The sequence below is a fragment of the Pristis pectinata genome, chromosome 14, assembly GCF_009764475.1.
Source record: "Pristis pectinata isolate sPriPec2 chromosome 14, sPriPec2.1.pri, whole genome shotgun sequence".
Classification (NCBI taxonomy): Eukaryota; Metazoa; Chordata; class Chondrichthyes; order Rhinopristiformes; family Pristidae; genus Pristis; species Pristis pectinata.
In genome coordinates this window covers 6,990,344-7,009,289 of record NC_067418.1, presented here as the reverse complement: position 1 = coordinate 7,009,289, position 18,946 = coordinate 6,990,344, and the positions used below count along the sequence as shown (strand labels likewise).

At 37.1% G+C, this 18,946-nt stretch overlaps 1 protein-coding gene across 1 annotated transcript in view; it reads left to right on the top strand.

The window, feature by feature from the left end:
* The window catches only part of LOC127577958 (doublecortin domain-containing protein 1-like), a 111,484-nt gene that overhangs the window by 48,667 nt on the left and 43,871 nt on the right, over positions 1-18,946 (top strand). The gene's annotated exons all lie outside the window — the stretch shown is intronic.

Here is an 18,946-nt window from a genome sequence, read left to right as displayed (position 1 = left end):
GGGCTGCCCCCAGAACATTCTACACAAAAGATGCATTTCACTGTGTGTTTCGATGTACCTGTGACTAATAAGGATATCTTATCTTGAAACTTCAGGTCTGGGATCTTTTGTCACAGCTGGAAAAAAAGGAAAAGCAAGTTAATTTTCAGTAAGAGGTGGGGATGGGATGGGCAGACCAAAGGGAGTATCTCCTGTAGGATGAGCCCAAACGGGAGCAGTTACAAACACATTATGCTTCTTTGTCTATGTAATGTGAGAAATCGTTGGTGAGGTTCCAGGACCTTAGCTGGTGAGATTGTGGGACATGTCCATCAGATCAGAGCAGATGAATAGAATAAGAAAGACTGAGCCAAAATTATGACAGGCAGAAATGGCCAATTCTGATGCAAAGAGAAGTTGAAGAATTCGATATTGAGTCTGGAAGGTTGCAAGATGCCCAGATGGAAGATGGAGCTTTTTTTCTCACGCTTTTATTGGACCTCATTGTAACAGTGCAGGAGGCTACAGACAGAAAGGTCAGAGTGGGAGTGGGATGGTGAATTAAAGTGGTTGGCAATCGGATGCTCAGGGTCACTCCTACAGACCGAACGTAGGTGTTCTACAAAGTGATCCTTAATTAGAATTGTGTGATGAGACAAATTTTTGTGACAATCACCATCTTTGAAACCAAGATAATTCCATGGATGAAGGTTGCTCATTTCTTGTTCAGCTAATCAATTAATTGATTTAAAAATCTTACAATTCCAAAGTTTGCTCATTAATACAATCAGTTAAACTTTAGATTTATTTCTGCCACTCTGTGGCAGGTTCTCATTCTGCTGGGCAGCAGACAGATAAACTTTCTGGTTTTATATGTTTGCTGATGGCAGTTAATCATTAGGAGCAGTCTGCAATAGCACAGGTTATCAAGAACCTTTGGCAAATTTTGCTTTCTTTCTTTCCTCTGCCTCTGGTGGCTGCAGTTGGTGGGATTCACTGAAATTTAGAGTTGCAGTAAGATGCTCCTGGTATTTTGGAAGTTCATTAGATTTCCAGTAATCTATAGTTTCTGTCTTTGTTTACTCCCTAGTGCCTTACATTATTCTATGTTAATAATATAATGTTTTGTAGCATGTGCCATCTTTGGATCATTATAATGAGGATCTGGGCCTTCCTCCACGGAATCGTATGCCTGAACCCCAGGTCTCCCAATTTTATTATTAACTAAATGCCATCATCAGGCATTGTGCAGGCAGAACTTGGCAAGTTGCTATTATCTGATTCCTTGAATATATTAACCTTGCAACTGTTGAGAGTTATAATTTATTTCTTCCAAAGATGTGGAATCTACAGTAAAACTGTTGCAAGGAAGTTAAAATATTATGTTGCTGCTGACAGATAGGGAGTAAAACTTTGATTGACAACGTAGGCAGACATCTCTGAATTTCAAGATAGCTTTGACAGTTTTTTGGCAGAGAGGACCCTTGGAGGGATAAAGTGCGGTGGGAAATCTGTGATCTTTGGGACCAGCTGATAGATAGAAACATTCTTTTCTGGTTCTAGGTTCCTATGGACAATAAAATACATTATGTGCATATGTGAAAAAAATATACATAATGATGCATTATGATTAACCATAGTGTTTTGGAATCACCAAACAGAGTTAGAAGGAAACATTTCAATGCTTTTCATGTAGCTAGCTGAATCAACCTTTCTTCGTTTTTATACTTCCTCTAAGTTGTCTTTGCAGTGATTGTGGACGATTGCGTATGACTTACCCCTACTTACATTTATTAACTTTACAAACCAATGTGCTAAACAATTGAATCAAGGTAGGAAACTTCCTATCAGACTGGTCTAGTAAAAAAAATTCCTTTATAAATGTAACCTGCCAAAAATATTTTTCTATTTATTTTGCTCAAGGTGCCAATGCTTTATCAGTAATCTAGTTGCATTCTTTGGAGAATTATCCTGTTATTACTGGTGCTCAGTTTCTTTTAGAATATTAGGGATACCTAACAGGAACATCCATTAAAATAGGTTTCAAAAGCTGCATCGAATTACTTGAGAATACTAAACATAGAATTTAATATTTCTGAAGAGATGAAGATTTGGCTTGGGGGTGGATTTCCACTATGCACAAATTTAAGCTGCAATAACATTACAGTCAGATTTGCTCTTATGTCATATTTATAGAGTAAAACATTGCTACATTCAAGGTTTAGTAACTTTCTTCCTATGATTACTCTGCACTTAGAAGAGGCAGGCTGATGAGCAAAAAAAACCTCAGTCCAAATTTAAGCATTGGCGGAAAGCAGTATTCATTTAACCCTAATACTAATTTTCTGGTACATATCGTCATACATCCAAACTCAACGGGGTTGAAAAGAACTGAGTACAAAATACATTGAAGAAAATTAAAAACGTCTTCCTGATGACTCCAATGGATGTCAGATATGGATCAAACTCAACATCAGTTAAATGAAGTGAAAATTGTATTCTTGGCTTGATAAAATGAAAATGGATTTATGGCCACGAAGTAGATGTACATGTCACTTTTTAAAAAGGTGTTAGCAATTTGCTTCACCAACTAAAGTGCGGATTCCATATGATACTAGACTTGAAATCTAAGCAATCAATAAAAGCTTTTACTTCATTACATTTATAATAAAAGGCTATAGATCTGAACAACATAAATGTAAGTAAGTTGGAATTTTGTAAGGACAGGTTTGTGTTGATTCTGTCATCTAACACAACATTGCCACCTTGAGGCACAGTGTATGCAGTGTTGTGTTAATCAGTGTTTGTAACCGTAACATATTCCAGATAGAAACAGTAGGGAGAATTCCCCAATATTGCACTTCCAATGAGGATCTATACTCACAGGGAGCTTGACTTTTCAATTTGGTGTTCTGGACAACAGATTTAGTTTTGGTGTGTACACTGAACATAAAAATAACTGTTAATAATTGGGAATGTATAATCAATATGGGGGAACAAGATAGCCCATTTAAAATACACTGGTTAACAAACCCATAGCATCTTAAAGAGTTAGGAATGTAAGACCATACTTTGGGGCATAGATAAGGTGAATGGTTACAGTCTTTTTCCAAGGGTAGGGGAGCCTAAAACTAGAGGTCGTAAGGTGACAGAGGAAAGACTTAAAAGGGACCTGAGGGTCATCTTGTTCACACAGAGGGTGTGGGTATATGGAATGAGCGGCCAGAGGAAGCTGTAGAGGCAGGTACAAATACAACAATCCAAAGACATTTAGACGTGGACTGCGTAGGAAAGGTTTAGAGGGATATGGGTCAAATACTGGCAAGTGGGACTTGCTCATTTAGGCAACTTGGTCGGCATGGATGAGTTGGGCTGAAGGGCCTGTTTCCGTGGTCTATAACTCTATGACTCTAGAAATAGGCAATGTTGCCCCATTAGTTTGGTTCTCTATTCAATTAGATAATAGCTGATCTGCTTAACTTTTCACATACCTTGATCCTCTTACGTCTCTTACCCAACAAAAGTATGTCAATGCCAATCATAAAAATTCCAGATATGCAATGTTTTGGGAGAGAGGTCTCCAGAATTTCTGCCATATTTTGTCTGAAAATGGTGTCGCCTGATTTCATTCCTCAGTAACCCAATTCTAATTTTAACATTTTGTCCCATTATGTTTTTTTTTCTTGGTGCTTCAAACAGCAGTTTATGGGCTCAATTTCTCAATAACCTTCGTTGGTAGATTGGAAGCATGAGTTGTTCCAGTAAATTAATAATGTTAAAATAAGTTTTCTAATTTGCTTCACATTTGGATTACTGAGATTTTTAATTCCCTTTTCCTATCGCACATTAGTTTACAATGAGTGATTATTCCTCTTACAAACTACTCAGTTCCCTAAGATGAGGAGTTGTCCTATCAAGAGGCTAGACAGTTTGGGACTGTATACCTTGGAGTTTAGAAGAATGAAGGGTGACCTTATTTAAATATATAAGATCCTCAGGGGGTTTGACAAGGTAGATGTTGAGATACTTTCACTCGTGAAAGAGTCATGAACAAAGGGACATAGCTGTAAGATAAGGGGATAGTAACATAAAACAGATGCGTAGAAATTTCTTCTCAGAGAGTAGTGAATCTCTGGAATTCTTGCTCCCCTAGGGTGGTAGAGACCAGATCATTAGATATATTTAAGATGGAGATGGATAAATATTTAAATGATTGAGGAATTGGGTGTTATGGGGATCTGGCACAGAAGCAGAGTTGAGAGAAACATAGATCAGCCACGATCGTATTAAATGGTAGGGTGGGCTTGGAGGGCTGAGTGGCCTACTCCTGCTCCTATTCTCTTATGTTCTTGTGTTCAGACTAACGGTGGAATATTTTGGTTTGCTTATTTAAACAAGACCACTATCATTAAGGCAATCATCATTATTAATGGGAGATGACATTAGTGTTTCCAACTTACATTTAGCTTCAGGGTCAATTCCATGATTTTGCATTCACAGTACAGTCATAGAGTCATGAGGTTATACAGCATGGAAACAGGCCCTTTGGCACAACCAGTCCATGCTGACCAAGGTGCCCATCTAAGATACTTCCATTTGCCCACATTTGGCCCATATCCCTCTAAATCTTTCCTATCCATGTACCTTTTAAATGATGTTAATGTACCTGCATCAATCACTTCCTTTGGCAGCTCGTTCCATATATGGACTACTCTCTGGGTGAAAAAGTTGCCCCTCAGGTTCCTATTAAATCTTTCCCCTCTCACTTTAAACTCCTCTACTCCTTGATTCCCCAGTCCTGGGAAAAAGATTGTGCGCATTCACCCTATCTACGTCCCCCACGATTTTATCTACCTCTATAAGATCACCCCCATTCTCCTGCTCTCCAATGAATAAAGTCCTAGCCCGCTCAATCTCTTTCTATAATTCAGTCCCTTGAGTCCTGGCTTCATCCTTGTAAATCTTTTCAGCACTATTTCCAGCTCAGTGGCATCTTTCCTATTGGCAGGGTGACCAAAACTGAACATAGTATTCCAAATGCGGCCTCACCAACCTCTTGCAGTCATTGCAGTTCCAGCTGCAGAGACTTAGGGAAGGAGAATGGGGGCACAAAGTTGCTTCCTCATTTCCAACTATGCACTGATCTGGGTGTGGCTCTCCCGTAGAGTTGGATAATCGTTTATTGCACAATTCAATTGGTAGAGGTAGCAGAGAGACAGTTGAAAGCATCATTAGTAAACCTGATTTCATATTTTGGATTCTGAGAAAATATGTGAAAAATGGAGAAAAGGGTAAACAAAGATGGATTCCCAAGATACATTAGAAGTTACTGAACAATCATAGGAGGAATAGATGGATTTCTAGAGATGAAGGGCATCAAGGGGCATCAGGAGAGAGCAGGAATATGATATTGAGATAGAAAATTTGCCGTGATCATATTAAATGGCAGAGCAGACTCGAAGAACCAAATGGCATACTCCTCCTCCTGTGTTTCTATGAATAGCTTCCATGGCTAAACCCACTTTTGGATAGTTTTTCAGAAAGAATTATGAATTGTTATTGTGACTCCCATAATGCATAGAAATTGATTTCTCTTGGAATTTTTCACAAAAGTAAAACACTGTGGATGTTGGAAATCTGATACAAAGGCAGAATCTGCAGGAAATACTCAACAAATCAGACAGCATCAGCTCAGAGAGAAATAGGGTGGATGAACTCACATGATGAAAAGTCATCAATCTGAAATGTTAATTTTGTTAGACTTGTTCACAGTCTAGCCAATACTCAGATGATGCTGACAATCTTCCTGTCAGGTGTTTGCATCTTACCTGCCTGCATTTATGTTATTTGATTTTTTAAAAATTTCATTGGCCTGACAGTTCCTCGCAAGTCTTTTGGTGTTTGTGTTAAGAACACCTGGACCCAAGAGACTCAATGGTTTTGAGGTCTAAAGTTTATTGAATATATTTCCACAGGGGATTCCCTACCCTTTTGACATAACATTGATGAACGAGCTATAGAAAACCTGAAAAATATCAAACAATAGTATTCCACCATACCCCCCGCTCCCGCATCCCCCCACCTCCCAGGTTTCCTTAGAATACTTGTTCCCTTTGCCACTATTAGTACACCCATATTAAGGTGAAGAACTAGTATCATCTGTGTTTATTAGTTCAGCTTCATTATACTGAGTTTAGTTAGGACCCAAGTGTAACTCCGTCCTATCTGCATGACTAGTTTTTGAACTTGTTACTTTGTCCTGCCCACTTATTTTATTTTTATGAAGGTTTGGAAGGAACTGCAGTCTGTGTTGGACAAATCCAGAATCAAAGTCCTGGAACTTGTTAAAATCCTCAAGCTGAGTTGTGCACCAACTGAGGGGATTTAAACTTCAGCAGAAATTAAGAAAACAAGCTGAGTGGTGGTTTGTGATTTTCCAATATTTAATTTCAAATGTTTGTAAAATGTTTGTAAAATGGTTGTGCTGGCCTGAATGTGAGACATGCACAGCCAGTGATTGAGGTTCCTCAGCAAGTGTATATAAATGTATGGACAAATTTTATTTCCAAGGTGTGTCCCATTGCACCATGAAATGCAGCTGTCCAGATATGATAGGCCTCAATAAGTTTATATGGTCTGCACATTCCCTTCAAATGAGTAAATCTGATGATTTAATCAGAACATTATTTTAACGACCAGAAAAGACTATCAAGCTGGCTCTTTTTCACCTTGAGATGCAAAAATAAGCAAGGCCATTCAGGTGCACCCAGGGCTTTGCTCAAGTCCAATTGGGTCCATTAGAACTTCAAAGCCAATGTTTCCACTTGTAAGATAGTCCAAACCTAAGGCCCTTAAATACTCACCAACAGAGAATTTAATAAAAAATGCTTTTACTCAATAGTAGTTAGAATGTGGAACTTGCTACCAGATAAATAACAATTGTGTCAGCAGCAGCTCAGTATATAGCATTGTACCTCCAGTATGTATTTCTGCTTTTCAGATGAGATGATAAACCAAGGACCTGTAAGTCACCACTGGTGGATTTTTCTTTTGTGTTTTTAATTCCTTTTTGGAAACTGGACATTGCTAGCAACACCAGTATTTATTACTCATCTCTAATTGCCCTTGAGAAGGTGGTGGTGAACCACTGCAGACCTTCTGGTTAAGGTATTCCCACAGTGTTGTTGGGTCCAGAGTTTCAGGATTTAGACTTGGCAATGATAAGGATCACTGATATATTTCCAGATCATGTTGATGTATAACTTGGAGGTGAACCTGCAGATGGTGGTATACCCAAAGACCTGCTACACCTGACCTTCCTGTGGTAGACGTCATGGGTTTGGGATGTGCTGTGAGAGTAGTCTGGGTGATTAAGTGCATTTTGTAGATGGTACACATCGCATCCACTGTGCCGTGATGATGGAAAGAATGAATGTTCAGGGTGGTGGGTGGGTGCTAGTCAAGATGGCTACTTTGTCCTGGATGCTTTGTAACCTGTGAGTGTTGTTGGAGATACTGTCATCCAGGCAATCGGCAACTATTCCACCCTGCTCCTAACTTGTGCCTGGTAGACAGTGGAAAGGCTTTGGAACATCAGGAGGTGAATCACTTACAGCAAAGTGCCCAGCTTTTGATCTACTCTTGTAGCTGCAGGATTTATGTGTTTGGTCCAGCTGAGTTTCTGGTCAATAGTGATCCCCATGGTATTGATGGTGGGGGACAAAGTGATCGTACTGCCACTGAATGTCAAGTGTAAGTAGACAGACTCTCTCTTGTTGTCTGTGACTCAAATGTTACTTGTTACTTATCAGCCCATTCCTGACTCCTGTCTGGGTCTAGCTGTATCCAGGCATGGGCTCCTTTATTTATTGAGGAGTCACAAATAGAATTGAACATTGTGCATTCATCAGCAAGTGTCTTCACTGCTGATATTACGTTGGATGAAAGGTCATTAATGAAGCGACGATTGTTGCACCTCAGACACTACAATGGTATTTTGGGGCTTGGTTGATAGTTCTCCAACAATTGCAACCATCTTCCTTTCTGCAAGGTATGACTCCAACCCCTGGAGTGTTTTCCCTTTGATGCCTGTTGACTTCAGTTTTACCAGTGTGTCTTGATATCACACTAGGTCAAAGGCTGCCTTGATGTTAAGAGCAGTCACTCTCAACTCATATATGAAATTCAGCTCTTTGGTCCATGTTTGGATAACAGTTGTGATGAGATCTAGAGTGATCCTGGAGTATCATTGAGTGGGTTATTGGTGAACTTGAGAGCATGTTGACAACAGCTTCCGTCAATTTGCAGATAATTGAGAGAAGACCAATTGGGTGGTCATTAGCCAGATTGGATTTGTCTTGCTTTTATGTGAACAGGGCATATACCTGGCAATTTCCACTTTGTTTGGTGGATGCCAGTATTGTAGCTTTTCTGTAACAGCTTGGCTAGAGGTGCAGTTAATTCTGGAGAGCAGTAATCCAGCTGGGGTATTTGCTGGTGCTGTAGCCATTTCTGCATTCAGTGCTCTCAGCCATTTTTTGATATCACATGGAGTGAATGGTTTAGCTGGAGACTGGCCTCTGTGAGAATGGAGGTTTCAAGAAGAAACTGAGATCAATCATCTATTCTGCACTTTTGGCTGAATATGCTTGTGAATTGCCTTTTCGTTACTCACATGTTGGACCCCACCATTCCTTGAGGATGGGGACCCTTGAAGCCCCTTCCTTACTTTAACTGTTCAGTTGCCCACTGCCATTCATGCATAGATGTGGTAGGACTGCTGAAGTTTGAACTGATCTGTTAATTGTGAGGTCACTTAGCTCTGTCTATTGCATGCTGTTTTTGTTGTTAAGTAATGTTCACTGAAGCTTCATCAGGCTGGGACCTCATCATTTTTTGGTGCTGCTTTAGGCATGGCCTCAGCACTCATTAGAATTAATCTCTTGGCTTGATATAAATGGTAGACTGAGGATATGGGAAGCCATCACCTGACTGACTGTGGTGTCTACATTTATGCTTCTGCCAATGGTCCTCAGTGACTCCTGGATGCCGAATTTGGAGCTGTCATATCTGCTCTGAGTTTATTCCATCCAGCACATTTGTAGTGCCTTACACCATGATGGAGGATGCTATCAGTATGAATCCTCCGTAAGACTGTACAGAGGTTATTTCTACTAATGCTATCATGAACAGATGCACCTGCCACAGGTAAATTAATGAGAACAATGTCTAGTAGGTTTATTCATTCATGTCGGTTCATTCACTCCCTGCCACAGATCCAGTCTGGCAGTCATGTCCTTCAGGACTTGGCCAGCTCTACCTGCAGTGGTTCTACCAAGCCACTCTTAGTGATCAACATCCTCCATCCATTCTTTGTTCTTGGTACTTTCAGTACTTTTTCCAAGCGTTGTTCAGCATGGAGGAGCACTGATTCATTTGCAGAGGGGGTGGGGTTGGTCAGTGGCAAGCAGGAGGAGATTTCCTTGCCCAATGACCTCACTCAGTACTCTGAAGTAGAACAAGATAGTTATTCTTGGTGCCCTAGTCCTCACTTATCCTCAATTCAACATCATTAATTGTTCATTATCACATTACCATTTATACGGGTCTAATGAATGTAGGTTGATGGCCTGTTTCCTACATTAGAACCTTGCTTTCAGGTGATGTGGGGCTGTGACTATGCTTTCTAATTTTTGTTGAGGAAAATAATATTGATGCATTTAAGTAGATAAGTACACAAGAAAGAAAGAAGCAGAAGAGTATGCTGATTAGGTTAAGTGAAGTAGGGTGGGAGAAAGAACAGATGAAGCATAAATGCAAGTATAGATCCATAAAACTAAACTATGTGAATAATTTTGTTGGTCAACCAGATGCATTTAGAAAATGAAGAGGAAAGAGCATAGTTCTTCTTAGATATTTATGGGTACTCTAAGCTAGTCACTTGTGGATATTTGAAGTTGCTTGGTAGATGACTTTCTGTGAGATATGGTTTTTTCTAAAGAGGAAGATTTCTATCAAAAGTAATGTCTTGACTGTTTGGGGATCTCTTTGGTTCTCTGCTGTAATGTCACTGCTTGACTGTGCTCCAGAACGCAACGCTGCTATAACTGATGGGACTTGAGGCTGGATGGAAGGGAAAATCAGCCAAGCAAAGAGGTGGCAATTAACATAAACGTGGATCCCATTAGAAGCTAGATTAGAAATAATTAGAAATAAGATTTAAAATTTTGAGCAAAAGATAAAGGAGGGAAAGGGGGAGATAGATTCCATTGTAATGTAAGAAGAAAGAGTCAGAGGAGTGGGGCAATTAGGGATAAAGAAGATGATCCCTGCTTGGAGACAGAAGATGTAGCTGGAATATTAAATAAGCATCAATATTTATCTGGGAAGAAGATGCTTCACAATCTTAGAAACTGGTAAATTGGTTTATTCTTGTTACATGTACTGAGGTACACTGGAAAACTTTGTTTCACATGCCATCCATTCAGATCATTTCATCAAGGTAGTACAAGGGAGAAGCAATAACAGACTGCAGAATTGTGTTACAGCTACGGAGAAAGTGCAGTGCAGGCAGACAATAATAAGGTAGATTGTGAGGTCTGGAGTCCATCTAATCGTGCAAGAGGACCGTTCAATAGTCTCATAACAGTGGGATAGAAGCTGTCCTTGAGCCTGGTGGTACGTGCTTTCAGGCTTTTGTATCTTCTGCCTGATGGAGGGGGGAAGAGAGAATGTCTGAGGTGGATGGGGTCTTTGATTATGTTGGCTGCTTTACCGAGGCAGCAAGAAGTGTAGACAGAGTCCATGGAGGGGAGGCTGATTTTTGTGATATGGGATGGGGAGGTAGTAGAGTTGGTGTGAAAATTGCTAATGAGTAGGTATAGAACCACAGTAGAAACAGGACTAGGAGGAGGCCAGTTGGCCTCTTGAGCCTGTTCCACAGTTTAGTAAGATGGTGACTGGTCCAGTCTTGAACTCATCAATCCTAGAAAACCTGGCACTGCTTAAAGATATCTGGTCCAAATGAGATACATCCTGGGTTGCTAAGGGAGATTTGGAAGTTGTAGGAGTGCTTGCCATAATCTTCTTAACCTCCTCACTGAAAGCCACTCCTGTTTATACCGAGTTGTGTAAAAAGCTCCAACCATTTCGCATTCTTGTTACGCTCAATCATAAAATTGCTGCTTTATATGTGTTAAGTCCACCTGATTTTTCAGGCAGACCCTTTTGCCGTGTTGTACTGTTTTGTTAGAGATGTTTTTGGTGAAATGTTAAACTGAGGCTCTGTCAGTTCATGTGGATGTTAAAGATTCCAATGGCAGGATTTAAAAGAGAACAAGGAGTTGTTCTGCCGGAAAACAAATAAAATTGCGGATTCTGGGATCTGAAACTGGAATTGGAGTTGTTCTGCTGTTTTGGCAGACATTCTTCCCCCAGTGAACACCACTAGAAATAAAAAAAATAGGTAATATAATTTTTCATCTCAATGATGTGTGTGTCTTTACAGTATATACAAATGTGGTCACTTTAATAACAGGCAATTTTTTTGGAATACATATCTCCAGAATACTCCAAGAGGTATGATATTTTTACTTTGACATAAAAATGACAGTAAAAATTGCTCTTTAACATGAAACATTTAACACCCAGCAACTTTTCATCATTAACCCGTTCTCTAATTTGGCACAGCTTCTCATACATTACAGAAATAAATTAGCAGCTTGTTTGAATGGACATTTAGTTAACCTATTTAAGTTCCAGTAAGTGAATGTGAGTACTTGCTCTGCCAGTCAGGGTAAGGAATTGGATTTGCTGTATTACGGAATGTTAGTGTCCAGTGTGATGGGTAGTGTTATAAAGTATACTAATAATACATTAATAAATGAAATAAGCAAGGACTATTATCTTGCAATAACAGAAAATACTTATGGCACAAATGCCATGCAGGATTATATGAGAAATGCAATAATTCTCCATCTTGTTTCAGAGTTTTGAAAACATAAAATTAACTGGAAAATGTAGGAAAGCTATGTCTTGATTGTCCACCAAAATACTAAGATATGTTATTGATCTATTTAAATTTATACAGGTATACATGGTGTCAAATTAGTGCAGCAACTTTCAGTGTGGGAAAGGATGGGGGGAGGGGTATGCTGGTGGGTGGGGTTGACACAATAATGGAAGTGTGGGTTTGACAGTTCTGCCTGAACAGCTTCAACACCCACAGGTATTATTCATGTGACAACAATCACAAAGAGCCCCCTTGTCAATTCAAGGGGCACCCTGGCCAAAGCATTCCATCTTCACCTGACATGCTGCTTTTCTGTCACAGCCTTGCAGTGCTTTACCCTTGCATCTAAAACTCCCACACTTCATTTTGAGAGTGGTGTGATGAGTAGACAGAGATATGGTTGATTTTACAGGTTTCCAACTGCTTTTGTTTTGCAGTAGAATAAGAGAAAAATCTTTTGTAGTACATGTTATGTTTTTTTTGCTCCTTCAATGGTGTTTTCTTTGACTGTCAGTATGAAATACAGATGATAAAACAAACCCTTTAATCGCTTTTTAGTCTCTCTGCTTTTATTTATTTGTGCTCTCTCTTCTCTCACCCAGTCTATAGAATGTTAAATATACTAGAATGAAACAGGTCTCCTCCATATTGCTAGATCTTTAACAGATTACACTCTTCAAATCCCTTGCTTTCTTATCTCCATGAATGTGTGTTCGTCCCCTTCTTTATCCTGTTGAGTATATATTTTTGTAGTGGCTAATCCTGTAGTTTGCAAAATGTCTTTACGATTAGTTGAAATGTCACTGAACAAAGAAGTCACAAAATATTTAATTCAACATTACTGATAGCAGTGGAACTTGATGTCAGAAGTAATAAAAGTCAAGGAAAACATTCAACTTTAGTTTTTGAGAACAATAAATAGTAACTGTTGACAGAATTAAGAACATATTATATCTTATGTCCTGGTTCTATGAGAAACTTTATTAGTGTTTCACAGAACATATTAACCCTTTTAATCTAGTAGAGGATATAAATAATTTTACTGGAAGATCCTTATAAAGGTTAATATGTGCACATTGCCCCCTCAATACTTTAAAGAACAAAGAAAATAACAAACCAATCAACAGTTGTAGCTGCCTTTGGCAATATTAGAATTGATATATCTGTTATATAAACTCTGCTCCAGATAGTGGATCAATACATCTTCAATTATAAATCTCATATCCAAAAATATTCTTCAATGTTTGAACAACATTTTTAAATTGTGAGTTGCCTTTTAGAAGATAAAGTCAAAACAAATATATTTTAAACTGAAGCACTTTAAGGAAGGAATGACATGAAATTAGACCTCAAGCTTCTGCTTCATATCACTTCATATTATTTTGAACTTGTTCATGAATCCTAAAGGGAATCAAAGCTTGATCTGCTCCCTTCTGAATCTACATAATTCTGTGCGACAGCTCAGTCAAAAGGTGTCACCCCGTGATATTTAAATCTCCACATAAACAAAGATTATTAACCCTTGGATGCAGTGAACGTAATGCACATTGTGTGTGAGGCTTTTTTTATATCTTCTGTTTTAAGTGGAAAACAGGTCCAAGATACAGTCAAATGTTTGGCTGTTAAAAAAAGTGCTTTCTCAAAAGTTCCTTGAAATTTTGCAAAATAAAGAGGATTTTTCAAGTATCATTTGATACAGATTATCTCTCACATCATTTCAGATTTCTTTTTTATTCATAGATAACTGAAGTTACTTTTACTTCTAAATTTTGAATTTGTAAAATAATTCCTTTGGTTTCAATGCATTCAGAACATTTATTTCTTTTTGTAAAGAAACAACAATGTACAGTTATTAATACTTACTCTTAAAAGTTGTCAATCAGATTTGTTTAACATTTATTATATTTTAGTTAAATGCAATAAATATTTGAATAATGTTAATAAGAGAGGGATTGGGGAACCCAGTTACATAGGCAGTACTTGAAGATCAAAATGCCTAATGGCATACATAAGTGAGTATATGTTCACTCACAATGCTGCAAGTTATTACAGTTTTTTTTCTGTGCTCTTAGGTCAAAAGAAATATTTGCATTGTGGTAAGATCAACTGAATTATATAAAAATCTATGGACTGTATTACTAGTTAAAGTTAACCATCGTGTCTTGTGCACATTTAATACATTTAATCAATTGAATTGTCATGCATATATCCTAGCAGTCTGAATCAAATAATTATGTTGCATATACAGACTTTAAACGTAATTCTGTGATTATTAATAATAATCCTTAAAATGTAATACCCTATACAGAGCAATAAATTCAAAAGTACACTTAGAAACATAATTATGCTTCCTATTTTATTATAGAGGAAAATATGTTGGCAAAGATCTTATTACAGTGCTTAGCATGCTTGTACCAAATTGCACACCTGCTCTTTTAATAGAAGAAAAGCATTTTTATTCCAATCATTTGTATAAACACATTAAATATGTCAACATTGTCATATGACTTCTAAATCTTTTGAATTTGAAGAATAGCATATACTTTATTTCTGAATGTAAACCAGACTTCAAAGTACTGTTGTAGATTCTGTAGGCAAAATAAACTGTTTCTGTGCTGTTTGTTCTATTTAAATGTTATGTAAGATGAGAGTTGTCCTGGAGTTTTGAAAAAGAGCTCAGAAATCAATGCATTAATAGAAAACAAAACATTTTTTTGACTGAAAGATAACAAAAATCCAATTCTCTTTTCCATTTAAAACATAAAATGTTGTGTTATAAAGGATGTTGATTGCAGTTAGAAGCTAAGGCTTTGAATATTTTTGTGCCAATGTAATCTGAGTCACTGGGCTGGAACTGAGTGCAATTAATATCAGCGACAAATGTTTAGCTGTTTAATATTACATTCCTCTGTCCAGTATTTCAGTGGTTGTGTTAATTCATTTAAATAAACAATTAAATGTAAGCTGACTTACAGATATACACCAAGTAAATGTTTCAAACATATGTCCACTAATATCTGCATGTAAATTTCCTGGCTGTTACATGATATGCACAATGAATACATTTTATCTAATAATTGACTGAGCTTAAGAAAAAAATTATTCTGATGCCAATGACTGAAAATATTCACAGGGTAGTTTTTGTGTTTTTATTGACCTGGGTGGTAATCTGATGTGCATTACTGGCCCCTATAGAACTTGCCCGAGATTATTTCTGTTCCTATACTGGATTAACCTACAACCAGACTCTATATTATCTGATCTACTCAATTAGTTTACTTCCCAGGTAGTGAAAGAGAAAATTTATTTCCAGAACTACGAGTAGTAAAAGGTAATGTTGAAAAACAGTGCAGATCTTTGAAAAAAAAGTAATGCAGTGCAGATCTTTGAAAAAAAAGTAATGCATGCATAGTCGATACAATATTTATTGCCATTTAACTCTTAATGTTCAATTAACCATAACTAAAAAAACCCTAAAAAATGTTTCTAATTATCCTCTATGTTTGGAATCATATATCTTGAACATTACATTATATGATGTGCAAGAAATATATTGAAATATTAATTTATAAGAACCTATGGGGTTATTATTATGAATGCTTAGTATGCTCTTACCACAGTCTGCTATTGCAAAATTAATGGAGACTCTAACCTGCAAAACTCCTATAAAATAGTGGAGTGTACTTTGGTAAGTAATCATAACAGCAGAGTTCTTATTCTGTAATACTTTAGTAAAACTATTAAGAGAGAAAAGAATTTGGGAAGAAATACACAGCAAAATAACTGAGCAGCTCTGTTTCTTGAATTCAGAATAAATTCTAAACTTTAATCTGCTGTTTATTTTTCAGAATTCTTGAAAATCTGCACTCTAATTTATATTAATCATTGGTTGATTAGTTAGTTATCATACTTTAAACATTAGGCAAGTCCAACATAACCAAAGTTATGACTTTCTGTATTCTTTCTCCTGCTTCATGGAAATAACATTAGACGATTAGAGGTTTTGTTCACTAATATCAGCCTTAATGAAAATGCAAACAAAAGAACAGAAAAAGAGTTTGGCTGTTAAACTAGAGCATACATTTCACCTTACCTGGTTCAGTTAACAGGGAATAAAAACATCTTACTCTAAATTTGGTTTCCATTTCAAGATCCTGCATTGTAAATTTATGGGAATAAATTTTTGTCATTAGGGCTCTTGTGTAGTTTGTTTAGCCCCCAAAATGATAGCAAAGATATAATTTACTTTCTCTGTCATATATAAAATTGTCATTTCTGCAATTAGTGTTTCCACTGAATAATTTTATTGCTCACTTATTTTGGTTTAAGCATCTAAAAAGAAGCAAGTTAATGTTTTCATTCTCCAACAAAAATCTTTTCTTTGGCAAATTTCTTGTCCTTCCATCCTCCTCCACCCCCCATCTCCTATGTAACCATGTCTCTCTACCCACCCATCCACCAATTAGTGCACATACACAGCATCCAGCCCTCTGAAGAGTGGCATTAGCAATGTTGTCACAGTTAAGTTTAATGAAGGGTGAACAGTGGCTGGGTACAAGGCCATGGCATGCTTTGAGGAAATGACAGGGCATTCAGTATCCCGAACCATTAGCCTTTGTCAAAAATAAAGGAGAAAGAGACCCCATCCTTATATAAACCAGACTCAGTTTTTTTTTGAAATGGTCAAGATTTCTTCTGTTGTTTGATATGCTTTTATAAAAGCAATTCAGTCATTGGAAATTTCTCTCCTGCTGTATTCTCAGAACATGTCTTTGGCTATTTACTAAATATTTGCTTTCAAAAAATCCTTTGAAACAATCTTTTTACCTACCTCTTTAACACACGGATAATAGCATTTTCTAAAAAGCATTCCCTGCAGAGACACTGTCCTATAAATCTTCATCTCCGTGGCCTGTTGTCTATTTTAAAGTATGAGTGCATTCAGAGCACCGCATCTTATATCTCATTGCCGTTTCCTTCCTTTTCTTCTTCACGTTACCTTTCTTGTTTTTCCCTCTGCTTTCTCTGCTCTCCTGGTTTTCACATTGATCTCCAGGAACATCTTCTTCATCCCAACAACTGAATGCTCAATCTGAATCTACTTCCTTCTGTTATTATCTCTTCCATCACATTGTTTAAAGCCACTGCCCACCACAATCTGTGTGAAAAATCTCTATCTACTGGCATCCAGTAATTATGCGATAGCATTAAATACAAGGTAGATATTCTGTGATGTGGAAAAAAGCAATATGTTCATGTAGAATTAAAGCATAGTCGGGGATTTGCTTTGCAGTTATTTGGCGTCACATTGAATGAGAACCAAAGCATTTATTTCATGTTTGAGAATATTCATTTTACAATGTTATACGTTATACATGAAGAGGATTTTTCATCTTTTGAATCTTGGTAAATGCATTTAGTTAATTAAGAATCTAATGTTAGGTTTGGGGATATATAGACTGAAGAACAACATGAGTAGCTTCAGCCAGATTTAATATATTAGAACAGCCAGCAATTAAACTGTGATCATTGAGAGGAAGTTTATGTATGCTTCAAGATTTTGTATGAATCAAAGATTCCCTGTAATAGTGCTGACACGATGCATTGATACTCAGTGTCTTATTTTTTAATTTGATGCTTTTGGATATCAATTGATATTTTAGTGTTGAACTTGACACAGTTATTTTCTTTGTTTTAAGGACAGACTACTTGTAGGGACACATATTAAATAATGTTGCTTTTGCAGGAAAAGAATAATTAAATGTGGCCTAAAACTTTTAATATGGTTATTAATTTACAGCAGTAGATTCCCAATTCAGGTAATTAAAATTGTGCTGTGTTACTTCAGAATGACAAATAATGATAAATCCTATCTAATGCTTTAACTAAGATAAGTTTAGTTGGATTGGGTTTCTATTCATTTCAGATAAAAGTATCTAGCAACTTTCATAACAATTTTCTCTGAAAGTGAATTTACTGATCAGAACAAGTATAAGGTAAAGAAATAAAAGTAAACGAAACAAAGTTAGTGGGAAGGTAAAACAAAAAATTCCATTTCTCAATAATATTCCATTTGTAATGAAGTAACTTTGAAAAGCAGCTACTGTTGTTACATAGGTAATAATACTTTGTTATCCAAGCATTAAATAATCATAGTTCATTTTGATTCAACCAATCTCTGCAAGGCTTTGAACTGAATGTAAAAGAAGTATCAGGAAAGTGGTTTGCACAATGCTCCATGTAGTGTTTGTCAGCTGCTACTAATATAGGCTTGTTACTAATCTTAATATAAAAATAATTTGAAGTGCCTAACTAATTTAAGGAAAAAAACATTAATGGTAATTCAGCCTCCACGAATGGTTGTGAAGCAAATTAGTCTCATTCTTGCTCTATCCCACCTTTTAGGCATTCATAGACGACAGAAATTCTCATTAGCATCAAAACAAGATGCGTGTGTGAATTCTGTTACCTATTTATGTGCTTTTACAGTAAGAATTCTGTTTCTTCAAATGATCTCCTGCTAGGTTTTCACAATCCATTAATTCCTGGATCAACATCAAAAAGAATGTCAGACTGAACTGAAATTCCTGTAAGACACAGATGTCAGGATCAAAAGTCAGAGACATACTGAAAACAGCAGGGAAGCATGCTTGCTAGACCTTAATCGTAACAATTAGTATCTGCCATGTGACAATCTCTTCCCATCTATATTTCTATAAGCCCAAGAACACTGAAAAGCCAGTGTCTGTTTTCTCCAGTTGAATGTAAAGTTGTATTTGCTGATGGACTGATAACTGACCTTTGAGTTACACCAGTGACTTCCACTTCTATGTCAATAGTCTGTAACCTTTCATGATTAAATTGTTTCTTTACCCATTAATCCCTGATCATCATTTTAGTTGCAGAAACAGTATTACGTTCCTGCTTATCACAGTTATGTGAACAGGCAGTTATGGC